Here is a 21,244-nt window from a genome sequence, read left to right as displayed (position 1 = left end):
CAGGCGCAGATCTAGGCACGGGTGAGCAGGGCGGACGCCTGGGACGCTGCAGCCCACGGTGTGCTGCCGTAGTCATCCCGCAGGGACCTGCCATCCACCCACACCCCGCATCCCACACATGCAGCAAGCGTCGTGGGCAGTGTGGGCATCCGCTGCAGCCGGAGCCACTGCAGCCAGCCCCATTTTCAGACAGACACTAGAGATCATAATTGACCTGTAGTGTCTGTGCGGTGCTGCTATGGGAGAGACATCATGACAGCCAGAGATGGATCAGCAGCGGCAGGGAAGCAGGGCTGGTGAGTATTGGTTTTTATTTTTCATTTAGTGTTTGTAAGCAGTGCTACAAGGGGGCATCTCTACTGGCGGCACATCTAATAGTGGCATCTCTACTGGGGGAACATCTAATGGGGGCATAACTACAGGGGCATCTCTACTGGTGGCACATCTAATGGGGGCACATCTAAGGGGGCATAACTACAGGGGCATCTCTACTGGCGGCAGATCTAAGGGCATAACTACAGGGGTATCTCTACTGGGGGCACATCTACTGGGGCATAACTACTAGGGGCACATCTACTGTGGGCAAATCTACAGGGGGCACAACTACAGGGGCCATGCCACTTCCCTATGAAGCCACACCCCTATTTTTTATGCGTAGCGTCGGCGCACTAACTCTATTTACTCGTCGGGGAAAGGGGGGGCAAGGGAAACTTTCGCCCTGGGCGCCACAAATTGATTTACTGCCTAACACCCCCCCTCGCTTAAGGCTGTCTCGGGTTACATACATTTGCATAACACTTTATCAAAGACATTTCACACTAAAGTTTTCCTGTAACCGAAAACACATTAATAGAGCATGGTAAGCAAACAGTAAAACAAATCAACATTTCTCAAAAGTATTCCAGTCCACATTTTGTCAGGAACATATTCAGCAGGTGTGATGACAGCCCCTTTGTCAACGTCTCAACAGCATTGCTCTCGCTTGCTGTGTAATCCACATTGACAGACTTGTTTTCCACTAACTCACAGATAAAGTGATGCCTAATGGCAATGTGTTTGGACCGTCCATAATGCTTGGTGCTGGAAGACAAATCAATTGCTCCCTTGTTATCACATGCAATGTTGATAGTCTCACTGTGGTAAAGAAGGCTAAGCTCACATAAAATCTCCTTTATCCATAAAGCTTCTTTTGCAGTTTCTGTAAGTGCCATGTACTCCGCCCCAGTGGTGGATAGGGCAGCAGTGGGTTGCTTTCTGCTCGCCCAGCTGACGGCTGCGCCTGCCAAAACGAATAAGTATCCCATGTAGGAACGATGGTCATCCTCATCTGATCCCCTTTCGGCATCACAGAAAACTTCCAAAGTCGTACCTTTTGACTTTGTGAACACCAACTTTAATGTTCTTTTAAGTACCTTAAGATTCTTTTGACTGCAATCCAGTGTTGCCTGACAGAGTTAATTACAAACTGGCTTGCCCGGCTCACTGCATGTGTGATGTCGGGGCGAGTCCCAATACTTGCATACATCAAGCTACCAACAGCATTTTGATAAGGAATCTCTCTCATTTCCTCTATCTCCTTCTGGCTGGTTGGTGACATGGCCTTTACCTTCTTTATGCTTTTGTCAATAGGAGTGCTCACTGATTTTGCATCAGACATTCCATACTTGCAAAGTATTGCTTCAATATATGTCTGCTGATCAATTGTAACAGTCCCATCTTTAAGGTTTGTACAATCCTCATGCCTAACAAATGATTTGCAGGGCCTAAATCCTTTAGCTTAAATCTTTGTTTCAGTTGCTGTTTTACATCAGTAATGTGCTCTTCTTGACCTGCTAGCAATAGACCATCCACATACACAACTATAATGAACCACTTTTCTTCTATAGTTTTGTGATATAAGCAGTGATCAGTCTCTGACCTAACAAAGTTCATCTCTAGCAGCACAGCATTCAGCTTTACATACCAACAATGACCACTTTGCTTTAGGCCGTACAAAGATTTCTTTAAGAGGCAAACTTTCCCTCTTGGAACATACTCTCATCATAATCTTCAGGTGGTTCCATATAAATCTCCTCAATGAACTCTCCATTTAGGATTGCAGAATCAAAGTCTAACTGGTATAACAATAAATCATGAAGTGTAGCAATGGCAATGACTAACCTCAAGGTGCTGTACTTTGCGACAGGTGAAAAGATCTCTCTGTAGTTGATCCCAGATTTTTGTGTGTAGCCTTTAGCAACAAGGCAGGCTTTATAATGAGCAATAGTCCCGTCTGCATTTAGATTTCTGCAAAAGACCCACTTGTTCTTGATTGTCTTACAGTTACTCAGCCTGTCAACTACAGTCCATGTACTGTTATCATCCAGAGCTGACAGTTCTGTATCTATTGCTGACTTCCATTCTTTCCAGTCACTACTTGATTTTACTTCCTGTATATTTTGGGGTTCACAGTAAGCTATATTTGCATATTCATCACTGTATCTATTGGATGGAACACCTTTATTGCTCTTCATGGAACTTCTGTTTCCTGATTGGGTATCCGCATTAACTCTTTCAGGTTCAGACATGCTTTCTGCTGCCTGTATATCCAGTGATACATATTGTTGCTGTGATCCTTGTTCCATTGTTCCAGTGATTGGTTCTGTCTCATGGAACACCACATCTCTAGACTTTAGAAGACGTTTGTTTGTAATGTCCCAAAGCCTGTATCCTTTGCTTTCTTCACAGTATCCTAGCATAATACATTCCACTGACTTTGGATCTAATTTCCATCTTCTCTTTAGGTGTTTGTGCATGAGCTTTGCAGCCGAAGACACGGAGATGATTGACAGCTAGCTTTTTCTTGGACCACGCCTCCAGTGGCATATTACCTTTTACAGCTACTGTGGGCACACGGTTTTTAAGATATACTGCAGTAGACACTGCATCTGCCCAAAAGCTTTTCTCCAGGCCTGTGTCACTCAGTGTAGTCCACACTCTCTCAACAATTGTACGATTTGCACGCTCACTCACACCGTTTTGTTCTGGCGTGTAAGCAATTGTTAGTTGATGCTGTATGCCATATTTTATCAGGAACTGTGCTAAAACTCTGTTGTCATACTCTCCGCCATTGTCGGATCTCAAGACTTTTAATTTCAGATCTGTCAGGTTCTTGTATTCCATAATTTTATTGACAACTTCATTTTTAGCTTTTATGAAATGCACATGTGTCATCCTTGTGGCATCGTCAATAAATGTTATAAAATACTTGTAGCCACTCATTCCTTCTCCATCAGACCACATACGTCAGTATGCACTAGGGCTAGTGGTATTTCCACTTTACTAGTAGACTTAGAAAATGGGGTGCAGGTCTGCTTTCCTTTCATACAACTCTCACACACAGGTCTCTCAGTATTACTCACAGTGATTCCAGTTGCCATTCCATTGATCTGGATGTTGTCATATCCCAGATGACCTAGGCGCCTGTGCCACAGCTCCATCAACTGGTTTGAATCAGAGGTCGTCATTGCAGAACACTGCTCGGTGTCCAGGACAGTGGGTGGTGGAACTACAGCCAGTGCAAACGGTGCCTTGCACTTGGGCCCGCCACTGTCAAAGGGACCAAAGCCAGCAGCATGTAATGAGTGAAACTGACTCATTACATGCCGCTGTGTGCTGCGGGCCACCTCCGCCCGCCGAGGAGAGGAGCAGCAGGGACGCAGCGGCCACGGGGGGGAGGAGGAGGGAGGTGGAGGAGGCACTGCTGCTGCTGTCCCTCTCCTTCCACATAGGCTGTCCTCCGCCACTGTGAATGCTGGGATGCGCTTCCCTCATCGCAGCGGCGGTGGGCAGCCTATGTGAAAGGAGAGGGACAGCAGCTGCAGCAGCTCCTCCACCAATTACAGTGTGCTGCTGCAGCTCCCTCTTCTCCCCTGCCCGGGATCTGCGGCTGCCTGACAGTGACTGCCTGCACTGAGGAGCCTGACTGCCAGCGGAGACAGTAAGTATAATCTAATCTTTCTTTCTTTTTCTCTTTCTTTCTTTCTTTCTTTCTTTCTTTCTTTCTTTCTTTCTTTCTTTCTTTCTTTCTTTCCTGTATCCTGTCTGTCTGCCTTAATGTGTACAAAGGGCACGCTGTCTGCCGTAATTTGTAAAAAAGGGGATGCTGTCTGCCGTAATGTGTAAAAAGGGGAAGCTGTCTGCCGTTATGAGTAAAAAGGTGGCGCTGTCTGCCGTAATGTGTAAAAAAGGGGACGCTGTCTGCCGTAATGTGTAAAAAGGGGACGCTGTCTGCCGTAATGTGTAAAAAGGGGACGCTGTCTGCCGTAATATGTAAAAAGAAGGCGCTGTCTGCCGTAATGTGTAAAAGGGGGACTGTCTGCTGTAATGTGTAAAAAAGGGGATGCTGTCTGCCGTAATGTGTAAAAAAGGGGACGCTGTCTGCCGTAATGTATAAAAAGGGGACGCTGTCTGCCGTAATGTGTAAAAACGGGACGCTGTCTGCCGTAATGTGTAAAAAGGGGACGCTGTCTGCCGTAATGTGTAAAAACGGGACGCTGTCTGCCTTAATGTGTAAAAGGTGGACTCTGTCTGCCGTAATGTGTAAAAAGGGGACGCTGTCTGCCGTAATGTGTAAAAAGGGGAATCTGTCTGCCGTAATGGGTAAAAGGGGCTCTACCAGGTGTAGTGGTGCTACTGTGCGGCGTAATTTGAATAATGGAGACTACTGTGCACCGTTATATGAATTGGTATTATTTTGTCGCCCAACACCCCTTCCCCATGAAGCAATGCCCCTATATTTTTTGCGCGCTCCTATGGCACGCACTGCCCCTGTTTTGCATAGGTGGGGGCTCCAATGCCGTTTCTTGCAAACAGCGTTAAAATGTCTAGTTATGGCACTGTTGCTAGGCATCCATTTCCCTGGCCCTGAGCAGGTCCCCCTCACCAGATCCTCTCCAGGGGTAAGGGGGTGGACTTGGACGGGATGGGAAGGGGGGGGGCAAAGCATTTTGTTGCACCTGGGCTCACCACTCGCTAGTTCCACTACTGGTCCAGGACATACAGTTAGTTGTACCGGGTTGCTGAAGCAATTACAGACCCTTTCTCATTTTGTATCATACATTTGCCCTTTTTAAACTGGACTCTGTGACCCTTTTTCTCCAGGACGCTTATAGAAATGAGATTGCTTCCCAAATCTGGCACAAACAAAACGTCTTGGAAGTCCGGAATAACTGTTTCACCTTTAATTCTTAGACACACTGTGATTGTACCAAATTTTGAAGCAGTAAGGACTTTGGAGGTAATTCAGAGTTGATTGTACATTTACTCTGACATGCGGGGGGATGCCCAGCACAGGGCTAGTCCAACACACATGGCGGCGATGCTTTTGTGCCTGACAAGTAGCTCCCTGCCAGCGCAGCTCCTGCAAGCTGGCAGGGGGCCAACCACCACGTATCGGGTTACAGCGGATGCGCGTGACGTCACGCAACCACCACCAGTGGCGCACCCAGGGGGGGTTTCCGAGCACCCAGAAACCCCCCTCCACCAAAAAAAATAAAATAAAAATTATTATTATTATTATTATTATTATTATTATTTTTTGCTGCATGAGTATTATTAATGGCTGTCTAGTGTCCTCTGCAGCCTGCTGTCTTCCTGGTGGCACTTGTAAGTGCTTAATAAAAGTTTACTTTATTTTAATTATAGTACATATATATCCATGTGCAATTTGTGCATACATATATACACATGTATATACATACATATAAACACACACACACATGATATATATACATGCGTATATATACGTGTACTGTATGTGTTTGTGTGTGTGTGTGTGTGTGTGTGTGTGTGTGTATATATATATATATATATATATATATATAATGTCCAGAAAGCGAGCTGGCACTCAAAGTATAATGCTAAGGTACCTGTGTGCCATTGCTATAATGTGAACGTCCCATCAAGTAAAGAACAGTGGTTCCAAACTAGGCACGGCACTCCAGGGATTTGTTTTCAGGATTTAATGTGCAAATTCAGATCCATATTAAAGCAGAGTCAATGCAGCATTTCTGAACCAATTAAAGCTCCTTCATCAGGACATGGCTGGACAGGATATGGACAAATAAAGTGCTAAAGCAACGAACAAACATATATATATATATATATATATATATATATGCATGTTTAATATGCTATGTGCATATGTATATGTGTGTATATATATATATATATATGTGTGTGTGTATATACGGTATATATATGTGTAGATATGTAAATATGTATGTGTATTTATATCTATATATATATATATATATACACACACACAGACACACTAGTTTTACGGACCCAGCATATACTGGGTCGCCTCAGTCCCCACCCCCGTGCTTGGCTCCACCCAGTTCTGGAAACCCCCCCATGCAAATCCTGCATTTGCCACTGACCACGGCCCGCTCCCCCCAATGGTCCGGACATGCCTCTGTTGTCCAGACAGCGCATTGCCAATGTATACTAAAGCCATTGGCACGCCCCCTCCTGCCCCGCGACTGCCTCTGCCTGTCAATTGGGCAGAGGCAATCACACCAGTGAAATGCTTTCGCATCTCACTGGCTGCACATGCACAGTGTGCCTGCCGTGCGTGCGCACTGCGCATAGTAGTTCAGACTGGGATCGATGTCGCTGCAGCGATCGAGTCTGAATTGCCCCCTCTGTCTCCAATCCCTTTTACTGTAATGGGCTCACATGCTGTCAGTGAATTGAACCATTCCTCATTAAAACTGAAATGCCTAGTGGCTCCCGAGTCCATGTACCAGCAATCCGTCTTGTGACTATCTGCTACATTCAATGCTGACTCATTTGTCACGCGTCTTCTGCGTACCAGTGCAATTTCTCAGTCTGCAATCTGAGGCCTTGTTCCCCACCTTGTGGCATATAAAGCACTTGAACTTGAGCTTTTTGGACTTAGTACCTATTGTATATAAGGCAGAACCTTCAGCATGTGTCTCGAACTTGAACTACGTTCTTGGAACTGCAGCAGCTTGGTTCTTACAATTTCTGTTTGTCAGCTTGGTATCATTACTTGCTATCCAAAGCTACTACCAGGAAATCAAATTCTGGTGTCAGATTTTGTAACATTGCATTGCCACTTCCTCATCCTCTACTGGTGCCCCCACAGATGCCAGTTGCTGAGCTTTTGATAGTATTTTATCAATATAATCGTTCATGTCTTTTCAGGCACTTAACTTTGTCCCATACAGCATACGCTTCAAGTTTATTCTTCTCATCAGATCTTTGTCCTCATATGCCATTTGCAGAGCTGCCCACATGTGTTTGGCTGACACTTTCCCGCTGATAATGGAGTAAACGTGTTGTTCCACAGCCAAGCCTATCGTCCTGATGGCTCTATCCACTTCAGCTGGGTTTGGGTCTGCTCCTGGCTCAATTGTGACTTTCCACAACTTTTCCCTCTTAAGCTGCATCCCCATGGCGAATTTCCACGTTGTGTAATTCTTTGAGCCTTTTAGCTTTGTAAAGTTCATGCTGTTCTTTGTATTGTACCTTCTTCTCTATATTTAATAAAAGTACTCCTTCTTTAATCCTCACTTTTATTTCTTATGTACCTCTATTTTAGAATGCCTTTCCGACTTGGGGTCCTGGGCCCATAGCCTGTTGGCAGAGTGTTGCGGTGTCGGATAGGGATGTTAGTCCACACAACGGCACTTAACCAGGAAGATTGGTTTATTCAGATAACAGCTTGTAGCATATAGAGTAGAAGATGTTCTGCAGCAGCAGGAACTCACAGTATACATGTGAAGCAGTACATCGGTGACACAGCATCTCAGTACACACAGGGTGCGGCTGCGGCAGGGCCGGCTCCAGGCCTACTAGTACCCTGAGCGAGAACATGTAAAAGCGCCCCCCCCATCACCCCTATGCACGCGCCTAAGGCGCGCTCCATGAAAAGTGGGCATGGCCTCTGGAAAAGTGGGCATGGCCTCATAACTTCATATTATTAGACTATAAATAAATATATTTTCACACCCCCTCTACGCACACAATTAGCAGCCTTACACATAACAGCCACAGTAGTATTCCTTACACACAATGTCTCCAGTATAGTGTCAGATACACATAATGTCTCCAGTATAGTGTCAGATACACATAATGTCTCCAGTATAGTGCCAGATACACATAATGTGCAATGCCAGATAGACATGATATGCCCCCCAGCAGTGCCAGCTACCCATGACATGCCCCCCAGCAGTGCCAGCTACACACAATATGCCCCCCAGCAGTGCCAGCTACACATGATAGTGTTCACTTTAGGGCAGGGTGCTGATCACAGGGAGGGCACATTTTTAAGTTAGGAGGGCAAAATGATGTACATACTGTAATGCTTGGTGCTCATCTACCTAAGCAAAAATTTAGGGGCGTTGCTTCGTGGGGAAGGTTCGTGGCCACATAATAGTGGCAATTCGCATTACACAACACAGTAGTGCAGTTAATACACACTGCACCAGGTAGAACCTCCTAGTCACTTTGCGCCAGGCAGAGCACGTTAGACACTTTGCGCCAGGCAGAGCACGTTAGACACTTTGCGCCAGGCAGAGCACGTTAGACACTTTGCGCCAGGCAGAGCACGTTAGACACATTGCCTAGCCACAGACGCCTAGCGAGAGCACTACATGATATGCTCCCCAGCCGTGCCAGCTACACATGACTTGCCCCCAGCAGTGCCAGATACATAAATGCCCCCACAGTGCCAGATATGTCCCCACAGTTCCAGATACATAAATGCCCCCACAGTGCCAGATACAGAAATGCCCCCACAGTGCCATAAATGCAACCACAGTGCCATAAATGTCCCCACAGTGCCAGATACATAAATGCCCCCACAGTGCCAGATATGTCCCCACAGTGCCAGATACATAAATGCCCCCACAGTGCCAGATATGCCCCCACAGTTCCAGATATGCCCCCACAGTGCCAGATATGCCCCCACAGTGCCAGAAATGCCCCCACAGTGCCAGAAATGCCCCCAGTGACATAAATGCCCCCACAGTGCCATAAATGCCCCTACAGTGCCAGATACAGAAATGCCCCCACGGTGCCAGATATAGAAATGCCCCCAGTGCCAGATATGCCCCCCACAGTGCCAGATATGCCCCCCACAGTGCCAGATATGCCCCCACAGTGCCAGAAATGCCCCCACAGTGCCAGATACAGAAATGCCCCCACAGTGCCATAAATGCCCCCACAGTGCCAGATACATAAATGCCCCCACAGTGCCAGATACAGAAATTCCCCCACAGTGCCAGATATGCCCCCACAGTGCCAGATAAATGCCCCCATAGTGCCAGATAAATGCCCCCACAGTGCAGATATGCCCCCACAGTGCCAGATAAATGCTCAACAGTGCCATCCATAAATGTGCCCCCCCAAAAAAATACCTGCGGCGCTGGGAGGGGGAGGAGTACTGCTGTCCGGGTGCGGGCGGGTGCAGGTCCAGGTCCGGGTGCGGGCTGGCGGCCTCCATAGGCGCTTGTGTGCGCTATGCGCGCTGCATGGCGCCGGCATCTGACCTTTGACACCGGCACCACTCAGCGCGCATAGCGCACACAAGAGTTCACGGCAAATGCTGCACAGGGCCGGCTCCAGGTTCGAATATGGCGGCGCCCATTAAGGGTGGTGCCCTGCGCGGCCGCTCTATTCGAACATGCCTGGAGCCGGCCCTGGGCTGTGGGGTAGACAAGGTCACACACAGAGGAGAGCAGAAGCTACACGTCAGTGCATTTGTCTCCCAGGAAGAACTCTCTCAGACTGTGCACTAAGCATCTCCTTCTGCACTGAGCTGACACTAAGAGGGAAAACACTAGAGCAGGGAAGCTGCCTCTAGTGTTGGGAACGGAGACAGGCCACAGAGTGATCCACTGTCTAACTAATATGAAGGTAAATATTGTGGGCAGATGGGCATGTGAGGGTACCTAGTGGGCGGATATTTATTGCAGATAACCTGTCATGGGTAGTGGGGAGCATGTGAATGAAAATCTAGTTGCCAAATGAGAATGTGAGAAATAATTGGTTATGCAGATGGACATGTGAGAGAAAAGCTGTTTGAAAGCAGTTGGAATGTCAATTTGTCTTGTATACGGGGCAGATCTACTGTCAAACTAACTAATGAAGCTTAAACGTCAGGGTCCCTAATCCTGGAGGGGGCCCTGGAGTAACTTTTTTTTAATGAGTTTTTTAAGTGTGTGTTATTAAAATAAGATTATTTTTTTTGATAGAATCATCACTTGTCTCGCTTATGCATTTTCACACCAAAATCAGATTTTCATCTCTTGTTTTTATGTACTGTATGGTTATAGCTCGTCACCAATAACACCATGACAACTAGGCTTCTAGTACAGTATAGCTGATATTACAGCTTGGATGCGCATCGCTTAGTACCGTGGGAGCAGCTGGAAGCTGTAGTCTAGCTCTGTGATTTGCACTCTGTAAATAGCATGAAATGTGTATCCGTTTTAAACTACAATTCCTGACAGCATTCAGAACTTCTCTTTATGACATTCCCAGGAATGGCTGAGCCTGAGAGGGCACGTCCTAGTAAGGAAGCTGGGAGCAATACATCTGCCCCAATGAACCTTGTTGAATGTTGCTCTATTGTTGCTGGTTATGAAGGGCCTCCCATAACAGTTCAAGCTTCAGGGGCCCCAAAAATGTAGGTCAGTCACAGCTTGTATATATTGATTAGTGTGTGTTAGGTGTGTTAAATTGGTGTGCCGTAGGCAGGGCAGTAGAGAGCCTGGCTGAGCCCAGGTGCTTTTCAGGGAACATGGCCTAATCATGGGAGGCGTGGCCGAGCACACCTAGAAAAAAATACAGAAAAAATAGTATTTTTAGTGCCTCCCTGGCCACACTGCAGCCCAGCAAACAGCAGCGTGTGCTGGGCTGTGGAGAAGAGCTGCAGCTACTGCTGGCAGGTAAGGGGCCCCCCTCCCCCCGCTGCGCCCCTCCATCAGGCCTGGGCCCCGATATATAGTACTTGCTCCCAGGCCCGCAATTAAGGGGCTACGCTGGGGACTCGAGTCCTGGGCATGAACTGAGATGGAGCTCGGGTGGCTGCAGTCAGGATCGGAGGCAGCCTAGGAGGGACTTAGCCGCGGTGCTATTCTTATTACCAAGCCAGCAGTGAGTCAATCAGAGCTTGCAGACCGGCAGCCAATCAGGAGCAGCCGAACGGCTGGCTCTGTAGTAAGAATACTGCCGTGGCTCTGTCCCTCCATGCAGTGGTCGTCTGCCAGTGAGCAGGCAGCTGTTCCTATCCCAGATCGTCACTGCTGCCTCCCGAGCCCCCTCCAAATGCTGCTTCCAGGCTCCCACAAAATGTATGTTTGGGGAAGGGGGCAATAGGGCAGTGTGCGTGTGTTTGTGTGTGTGTGTGTGGGGGGGGGGGGTTTGTGGGGGGATGGCCTGCCTCATTTGTCAGTCTTGGGCCCCATCATCTGATGGCAGCCCTGCCTGCTCCCCCCATCTCGGCAACACTGGGTGTATGTATGGTGATCAGGTGTGTAATATCAGTGTGAACTGTGCCTAAATATTGCAAGAAGTTTTTTTGTTTGTTTGGTTATTATTAAAACCCTTTACTCTAATAATCCTGCATTTGTCTTTGGTCAGCAGTGGAGCCTGGTGAGCATTCTGCATTAGATAGCACAGCATCTGGGTTGTATTTTTGCCTGCGAGGAGGTGGTAAAAGTAATTTTAGAATGTTTAGAGGGTCTGCACATTGTTATTGGGGGGAGGAAGAATGGTAAACTAAAGCTTTCCCTAGGGTACTCAGAGAAGTTGCACTGTAATAATCTTTTTTTAATTTATTTTTTTAATATATTTATTGAGAGAAAAACTACAATATAATATAAAAAGGCTTTGAAGCACAGGCATGCATGGGGGAACACACAACAGAAAGCAGTCCACAAGAAGCAGAGTGAAAATATGGCGTGATAAGGATTGAATCACGTCTCCTAAAAGGACAGTGGTACATTGATGATAGTGTACAGAACCAATATACAATTCAAAAGATCCGTAATAATCTTCTATCTATTTTTGGAAGGGAGGAAATTGGGGGTCATTCAGATGTGGTTGGAGTTGCTATCACTGCTGCTTCCTTGTCTGCAGCAGTGATACCACTGTATGGTGATGCAGCAGGAGGTGCCTATTATACCTCTTTCAGACCGCTTGAAGCGGGTTGCATCTGGGAGTTGCCAGTGTGCGACCCGCCTCAGGCGTTCCACTGCTGCTGTGTGCAACCTGGCATATTGCCGGGTTGGTGATGTCAGCGGTGACGTGGCGGGGGCGGCACTTGGTGATCACCTTTCAGACCGCACCTGAACACGGGTTATGCGCTTTCATGTGCCAATAACCTGTGTTCATAGGTCTGAAAGGGGTATTGCAAGCAGGTGCCTTCTGCTGCAGTAGTTATCCGAGCTGCGTCCCAGGCCACAGCATAGGATCACTCAGTCACCATCGGGCGGCTTATGGCACCCATGGTGCCGCACAAGCTGCCTGTCGCAGAGGCCAGGGAATCTCTGTCCTGCGACTGAGATCCCTATCCTCTTCCCACCCCCTAAACGGCAGCGACATGCCTGCATTTTCACAAATGGAGGCTGTCGTTGCCCTATCCTTGCCCCCCAATCACTGACAGTCTGCTGCCGCTCTGTGTCCTATGTCGCAGGACCTATTTGTGCCCGCGCAGAATGGGTCCTTGTTTTGTTCATATGTTTGTAAATCCAGTCATAAGGACACAGAGACATGTGAGTTCACTGCTGTGCTGTTTTATTCCATCACCAACTCTAGGCACACTGCACACTGGACCACCCACTTCCCAGCATCCCCTTGGTCCCAGGGACCACACTGAAGATTCAGGCTTACACATATTAGTAAGGGAGTGTCTACAAATATTAAGCATTCTAATACACTAACATCACATCCTCTTTTCTTTAAAGATAAGCCCTGTACGCTTCAATGCAACAATTAACAACGTCATATTAGAACATCATCTAACACGTTTCTCAGGTCTTCGTATTTCCCTTTTGGGTCTTTCATACACAGTTTGTGTTTCATTGACCATGTTGGACCTTTCTAGAATCGTGGTTTGTTCACCATTATCAGGATCATCATACATGTCAGATGAAGGGTATTCTTCATTCATGTTGTCTTCATTATGGTTAGGTTGAGATCTTAAATCCACCCGATTTCTTCTTACTTCCGTTCCACGCTCTGTACGTATAGTATAAGATCTTGGTGCTACTTGTGCTTGCACAATACCTTTCTGCACCCAAATACCTGTCTCGTGATCTCTGAGACGGACTTGATCACCCGATTTTAGATCAGATAAGCTTTTTGTTCGCCTGTCATGGAACAGTTTCTGTTTCGCCTGTTGACGTTCCTTACTCAGTCTGACCAACGCTGAGTTATGTGTATTAAGCAGTTCATCATGTATAGGGAGATTTGCTCTAATCCTCCTTCCCATCAGCATTTGTGCAGGAGAAAGTCCATTCTGTAAAGGTGTACTGCGGTAGATTAAAAGACTTTTGTAGAAATCTTCTTTACCTTCTTGAGCTTTTTTCATGAGACTCTTTACAGTTTTTACTGAACTTTCCACCAACCCATTTGAGCGTGGATAGTGGGGACTTGACATAGTATGGACAAATTCCTACTCATCAGCAAATTGTCTAAATTCAGCACTGGAAAACTGAGGACCATTGTCAGTGAACACTTCCATAGGAACACCATGCCTTATAAAGATTGACTTCATGCAATTGATTACGGCTTTACTAGTAGTTGTATGTAGTATCTTCACCTCAGGGTAGTTAGAGTAATAATCAGTCACAACAATGTACGTTTTCCCATTACAATCAAACAAATCTGCGCCAACTTTCTGGTACGGTCTCTCTGGCACTGCGTGAGGACTCAGTGGCTCGACTTGTTGTTTCGGTCTATATATAAGACATAATTCACATGTAGCTGTAGTCTGTGCTATGTCTTGGTTCATTCTTGGCCAATACATAACTTCACGCGCTCTCCGCTTACATTTTTCTTCTAAGTGGCCTTCATGTATCTTGCACAGCATAGTTTTTCTTAGTCGTGCAGGTATGACAAACCTATTGCCTTTGTAAATAATACCATCGACAACTGTAAGGTCACTGCGGTACATCCAATAATCATGGATAGACAGCGGGCACGCATGTTTTTCTGCTGGCCAAGCTTTCAGAATGATATCTTTCAACACTTTCATTGTGTCATCTGTCTCAGTTTCTTTCCTTATCTGTTCTTGTCTTGCAAGAGACACTGGTAGAGAAGCTACGATCAAATTAACATAGGCTTCTATCTCTTCATCCATCAGACTTTTGGAACCTTCACTTTTGTCCACAGCACGAGAAAGTGTATCAGCAATGTACATGTATTTGCCGGGACAGTACAGCAAGTGTACATCATATTTCTGTAGTCTGATAAGCATTCATTGAATTCTCATGGGACAGTCATGTAATGATTTAGTCATGATAGCTACCAATGGCTTGTGGTCAGTTTCCACTGTAAATGTTTGACCATACACAAACTGATGAAATCGCTCACATGCATATGTGATCGCTAGAAGTTCTTTTTCTATCTGAGCATACCTTGTTTCAGCACTTGTCAGTGCTCTTGATGCATAGGTTACTGTGTATCCTCATGTTCTTGTAACAGCACTGAGCCTAGGCCAAATTGCGAAGCATCTGCTGAAATTCTTATTCTTTTCGCAAGATCAAAGAATTTTAGCACTGGTTGCTCTGTAATGATCTGTTTCAAGTTTTGCCAACTTTCTTCTTGTTCATGTGACCACATCCACTCATTATCTTTGTCCAACAACCATCCAAGAGAGGCTGTTCATTCAGAGAGTTGAGAAATAAACTTTCCTAAGTAAGTAATCATTCCTAGGAATCTTCTGTCGTCGTCTTTGTTGTTAGGACGTTCCATGTTCACTATGGCTGATATTTTCCTTGGGTCTGGTTTTACACCTTGATCCGAGACCACGTCGCCCATAAAGGTAAGTGTATTCACGCCAAATTCACATTTGTCCTTGTTTAGCTTTAGATTCACTTGTCTCAATCTAGAATCATGTTCTTCCTTTGTAGATACCCAGACAATAGTTTTTTTTCCAGTTTTTCTCTCAGCGCAAACGGCACTTTTCTACAGGGGTGTATCACTGAAGAAACTTGCGTGTCTATATTTATTTTATGCTCTCCAGGCAAACAACCTAGACCTTCAAACAAGTCTCTGTATTCTGTAAACATCGATTTGCAGTCATCTTCTACTTGTGATGTCACCATAAAAACTTTCTTTAGCAAGCTTAGTTTCTCACAGAAACTTAATCCTAGAATCGGTTGCACTTTTTTATCCACAATCAGTAGAGATGTTTTAAACTGTTGTCCCTTATAGTTCAGTGTCACTAAGCATGTACCTTTCACAGGAATTTCCTCCCCAGTGTACCCTGTAACTTTCACTTTGGCTGGATGAATTTTAGGTTTTACTCCTAAAAGTCTTATAGTCTTGAAACGATATTAAATTCACCTGCACGCCAGTGACAATCTTGTTCACAGTTAAAGGGACAATCCATTCTTTCTTATCTGCACTGCAAAGTTCAATGCAATCCATAAAGAATTCCTCTGTTTGTTTAATAGCATGCACATTGGTTGTTTCACTTTTCATTTTACAGCATTTGGCAAAGTGATTAAGTCTACCACATTTCATGCAGGATTTACCATAAGCCGGGCACATTTTAGGATTGTGAGCATTTCCACATCTACTACACATTTCCTTATTAGACTATGGCTTAGACTGCTTCATTCTTGAGAATGGAGGTTTGCTTGGCTCTGTTTTCTGCACTACATAGACAGCAGCATCAACTTCCTTGTGTAACGTTTTGGCTTGAAATCTAGTTATTTCTGCAGATCTACACATAGTCACTGCCTTGTCTAGTGTTAGTGTAAGAGGCACGGGGGTGGGGCCCTGGAGAACAAAATTCGGATCGCTCACTTACCAGGCCTACGTACCTCACGCCTCCCGTCCTCCACCTTCAGTCCGTCTAGGTAGCTCAGACGATACTGGCACACGTTCAGACACGGAGAAGAACTTCCTGGGTCACCTGAAACGAATGGGGGGGGCACACTACACTGGGGTGGCCTACACTGGGCTCAGTGAAGGGTCATCATTGGCACTTGTGGCCTCAGACTGGGTGCCCCCGTAGTGGTGCAGAGCACCAGGGGCGACCCTGAACGAAAACGCCCAAAGGGGAAGTGGGGGAGGGGCAACATACACCACGAACACACACAAAACACCTTTATGCTCACCAGCTATATACTCGGCTTCCGCCAGACGACTGGCCCTTCTTCTTTGCTCCCGTCCAAAGGGCCCCGGCTGGACCAAGCCTGGTCCGGCCACGCCCACCGCGTTGTATTCGCCGGAGGCGGGATGGCTCCCACCACCTCCGGGCTTCCTGGAGACTTCACCTGGGCAGCGGTGCACACCACTGGCCCAGGGCTTCCGAGGTCTTCACCGACGGGGGTCGGCTCCTTGTACTTCACCCGGCGGGCGGCGGCGTGTCTCAGCTCTTTTGCAACCACCGCTGCCCTCCGGGACTTCCGGCGCCGTCTTCTTCCTTCACTCTTCAGGAGCTCTTCTCCGCTCCCTCTCTGCCGCCGAACTGAACTCCTGCGCCCGGCGCTGGCTAATACAAGCCAGTGCCGGGGGGCGGGTCTATGACGCGGCGAGCCGGGATTGGCTCGCCGCCGCCACTCCCGATTGGCTGCCAGTTCACGAGCCGTGATTGGCTCACGGCTGGCGCCAAATTCAAAATGCCAGGCGGCGATTGGCGGGGTCTGCGTCCCGGAGGATGCAGGCCCGCCGCCATCACCCGCGTGGAGCGGCGGTGGATATGCACCGCCGTCCCCACGCCCGCTGCCGAACTCTGCATTCAGCTGGGCATGTGGAGACCGGACCAGGTCCGGTCCCCAGCACCGCCCGAAGCCCGCGCTACCTCCGGCCCCCTGGGCTGGCGCCGGGGCGTCCCAGGTGAGGAGGGACGCGCATGCCAGTAGCAGGGCCAGTGACCGCACAAGTACACTGGCCCTTGCTACATTAGGTCTTGCTCTCTCAGCAGTCTCTCTCTGAGTCCATTATCAGGTATTCCACAGACAATAGGATCTCTAATCAGTGAATCCTTTAAATCACCAAACTCACAGGTTTTACTGAGTGATTGCTGCTCTGTAACATACTGATCAAATCCATCTACAAACTTCTGATCACATGTGAAAAATGTATATCTTTCATATGTCACATTTTTCCTTGGCACAAAGTAATCTTCAAACTTTTGCATTATAGAAGATAGCACCATATTCTGCCCCTCATCAAACTGAAAACTATTATAAATGTCCAGCACATCCTCTCCTATCACATGGAGGAAAATGGATGCCTTTGTTTTGTCAGCCTCTGTATCAGCTCCACATGCATCAAGATATATATTAAACCTTTGCTTAAATATTTTCCAGTTTTCAGACAAGTTACCAGACATCAGCATGCCTGTTGGAGGAGCCAGTTTATCCATGGTTACTCACTGTTTGAAGAGAGGAGCACACGGCAGGCTTTGCAGACATTGAGTATCACAGCCTTACAGACTTCTGCAAGATTCTTTCACACTCTGAGAGCACTAGCAGTCCAAGTTAAACTTCTTCTGACACCATGTTTTGTTCGTATGTTTGTAAATCCAGTCATAAGGACACAGAGACATGTGAGTTCACTGCTGTGCTGTTTTATTCCATCACCAACTCTAGGCACACTGCACACTGGACCACCCACTTCCCAGCATCCCCCTGGTCCCAGGGACCATCACTGAAGATTCAGGCTTACACATATTAGTAAGGGAGTGTCTACAAATATTAAGCAATCTAATACACTAAGGGGGTAATTCCAAGTTGATCGCAGCAGGAAATTTTTTAGCAGTTGGGCAAAACCATGTGCACTGCAGGGGAGGCAGATATAACATGTGCAGAAAGAGATAAATTTGGGTGTGGTGAGTTCAATCTGCAATCTAAATTGCAGTGTAAAAATAAAGCAGCCAGTATTTACCCTGCACAGAAACAAAATAACCCACCCAAATCTAACTCTCTCTGCAAATGTAATATCTGCCTCCCCTGCAGTGCACATGGTTTTGCCCAACTGCTAAAAAATTTCCTGCTGCAATCAACTTGGAATTACCCCCTAACATCACAGTCCTGCGCATGCAAAAAGTACTGCATTTTCTATTCTATATGCTGCTTATACAAATAATAATGCATTATTCTAACACATATGTGGCTGTAATACCCAATATTACTTAATGAATAATATTCAAATTTACAAGATTATTATCAGTTTTATATGTGACATAGCTAAAAATGCAATCAGAAAATACCTGCTATTGGCCTGTGTGTGATTATATTCCAACAAGCTTCACTGAAGGCAGAAAAGATTGCATTGCTTGGCATGGTGATGAATGGCCAGATCTCATCCAATTTGTGCATCTGCATATGTAGTCAATGTTCTTCTCGCTAAACTCTTGACTCACTGGTGGAAATTTACTAAGCTCCCGAATCCATTCAAGTTAGCTTTTTTTTTTTTTTTAAGTGTCATCTCGGGAGTTTACTAAACACAAATCTCGACAGTGTTGGGGCTATTCATATTGAGATACACAGCCGTCCACAAAAATACGAATCAATAGACCATTGGTCAAACACGGCTGTTATTTTATACAACACGTGAATTTACTAAGAATTTGTATTTTCAATCACTGCCGACAATAGCCAAACACTGCCGGGAAAGCATAGAATTCGAACAAAAATGTAACTTTCAAATAGACCAGCTTCTGGCTGGCCTGTTTAGATAGTCATGCACGGTCAGTGAGATCCAGGCATACTTCTCTGTGTAAAAGTATCTAAAAGTGTTAAAATTAAAAATAAAATAAAAATTGCGTGGGGTCCCCCTCCTAAGCATAACCAGCCCAGGCTCTTTGAGCTGGTCCTGGTTGTTAAAATACAGGGGGGGAAATGTGTAGGGGTTCCCCAGTATTTATACAACCAGCACCAGGCTCTTGGGCCGGTCCTGGTTCCAAAATTACGGGGGTCAAGATATGTAGGGGTCCCCCGTATTTTTAAAACCAGCACTGGGCTCCACTAGCCAGGGAGATAATGCCACAGCCGAGGGACACATTTATGTAGGTCCCTGCGGCCGTGGCATTACCCCCCCCAACTAGTCATCCCTGGCCGAAGTTCCCTGGGGGAGTTGGGACCCCTTAAATCAAGGGGTCCCCCCCCCTCCAAGCACCCATGGGCCAGGGGTGAAGGCCGAGGCTGTTTCCCCCATCTCTAGGCGGTGGATGGAGGGCTGATAGCCTTTAAAAATGTGTAAAAAAGAATATTGTCTTTTGCTGTGGAACTACAAGTCCCAGCAAGCCTCCCCCGCTTGCTGGTACTTGGATACCAACAAGTACCAGCATGCAGAGAAATAACGGGCCTGCTGGTACCTGTAGTTCCTCAACAAAAGAAATACCCCCCAAAAAACAGGACACACACACCGTGAAAGTACAAGTTTAATACACAACCATGCACAATTACACACTCACACATACTTACCTATTGTCCCATGGAGCCCATCGATCCCCTTCTCTAGTAGAATCCATTGGCGTACCTATAAATAAAAACCCAATATACTCACCTATTATCCAGTGAAGATCGGTCCTCTTCAGTCCAAGTAGGCATCCACAGGGTTAAAAAAAATAACAAATCGAAACACCCGGTCCACGCCACTAAAGGGGATCCATGTTTACACATGGATCCCCTTTCCCTGAATGCTGGGACCGACGGGCTCCTGGGACTCCCCGTGACTGCCGTCACTAGAGGACCCAGTAGCCAATCAGGGAGCGCCACATCATAATGCTCTCCTGATTGGCTGTGCGCTCCTGGCCTGTCAATCAGATGGAGTGCAGTGGCTGTAATAGAGGATCGCGGTCCTCCATTATAGTCTATGGTGGGAAAATTGCGGTCTGCGGCTAACCGCGAGGTTAATTGCTGTCACCCACAATAGTCGCTGACCGCAATTTTCCCACCATAGACTATAATGGAGGATCACGTTGGCCTGATTGACAAGCAGGAGCGCAGAGCCAATCAGGAGAGCGCTATGACGTGGCGCTCCCTGATTGGCTATTGGGTCCTCTAGTGACAGCAGTCACGGGGGTACCGGCATTCGGGGAAAGGGGGTCCTTGTGTAAACATGGATCCCCTTTAGTAGCGTGGACCGGGTGTTTCGGTTTGATATTTTTTTTAACCCCTGGGATGCCTACAGGGAAAGAAGAGGACAGCTCTACATTGGATTTTTTGTAAGTATTTTTGTTTTGTTTTTACAGGTACCCTATTGGATTCTACTGGAGAAGGGGACGTGAATGGCGGAGTGGGATGTACGTAAGTATGTATGAGTGTGCAAGTGTGTTTTATTAAAATTTTACTGTCACAGTGTCTTGTGTTTTTATTTGGGTATTTCTTTTGTTTTGGAACTACAGGTACCAGCAGGCCCGTTATTTCCCTGCATGCTGGTACTTGTGGTTCTCCAAGTACCAGCAAGCGGGGGAGGCTTGCTGGGACTTGTAGTTCCACAGCAAAAGACAATATTCTATATATTTATTTATTTTTACACAATTTGGCTATCAGCCTGGCACACACTGCCCTGGGGTGCTGGGGACAGCCTCGGGCTTCACCCCTGGCCCTTGGGTGCCTGGAGTGGGGACCCCTTTATTTAAGGGGTCCCCACTCCCCCAGGGAACCCCGGCTAGGGGTGACTAGTTGGGGTGGTAATGCCACAGCCGCAGGGACCTACATAAATGTGTCCCCCAGCTGTGGCATTATGTCCCTGGCTAGTGGAGCCCAGTGCTGGTTTCAAAAATATCGTCCGTCCGTCCCGTCCCCCGTATTTTTGGAACCAGGACCGGCCCAAGAGCCCGGCGCTGGTTGTTTAAATACTGGGGATCCCCTGTGTAATTTTCTCCCGGTATTTTAACAACCAGGACCGGCTGAAAGAGCCAGGGACTGGTTATGCTTAGGAGTGGGGACCCCACACAATTTTTTATTTTATTTTAACTATTTCACATACTGTACATAATGAAGCCCTACACGGATCTCACTGATCCGGCCGGGCTTCATTGTGT

Source organism: Pseudophryne corroboree, chromosome 2 (genome assembly GCF_028390025.1).
Source record: "Pseudophryne corroboree isolate aPseCor3 chromosome 2, aPseCor3.hap2, whole genome shotgun sequence".
In the NCBI taxonomy this organism is placed as follows: domain Eukaryota; kingdom Metazoa; phylum Chordata; class Amphibia; order Anura; family Myobatrachidae; genus Pseudophryne; species Pseudophryne corroboree.
The sequence above is the reverse complement of the archived record's forward strand: the minus strand, read 5'-3'. Positions refer to the sequence as shown.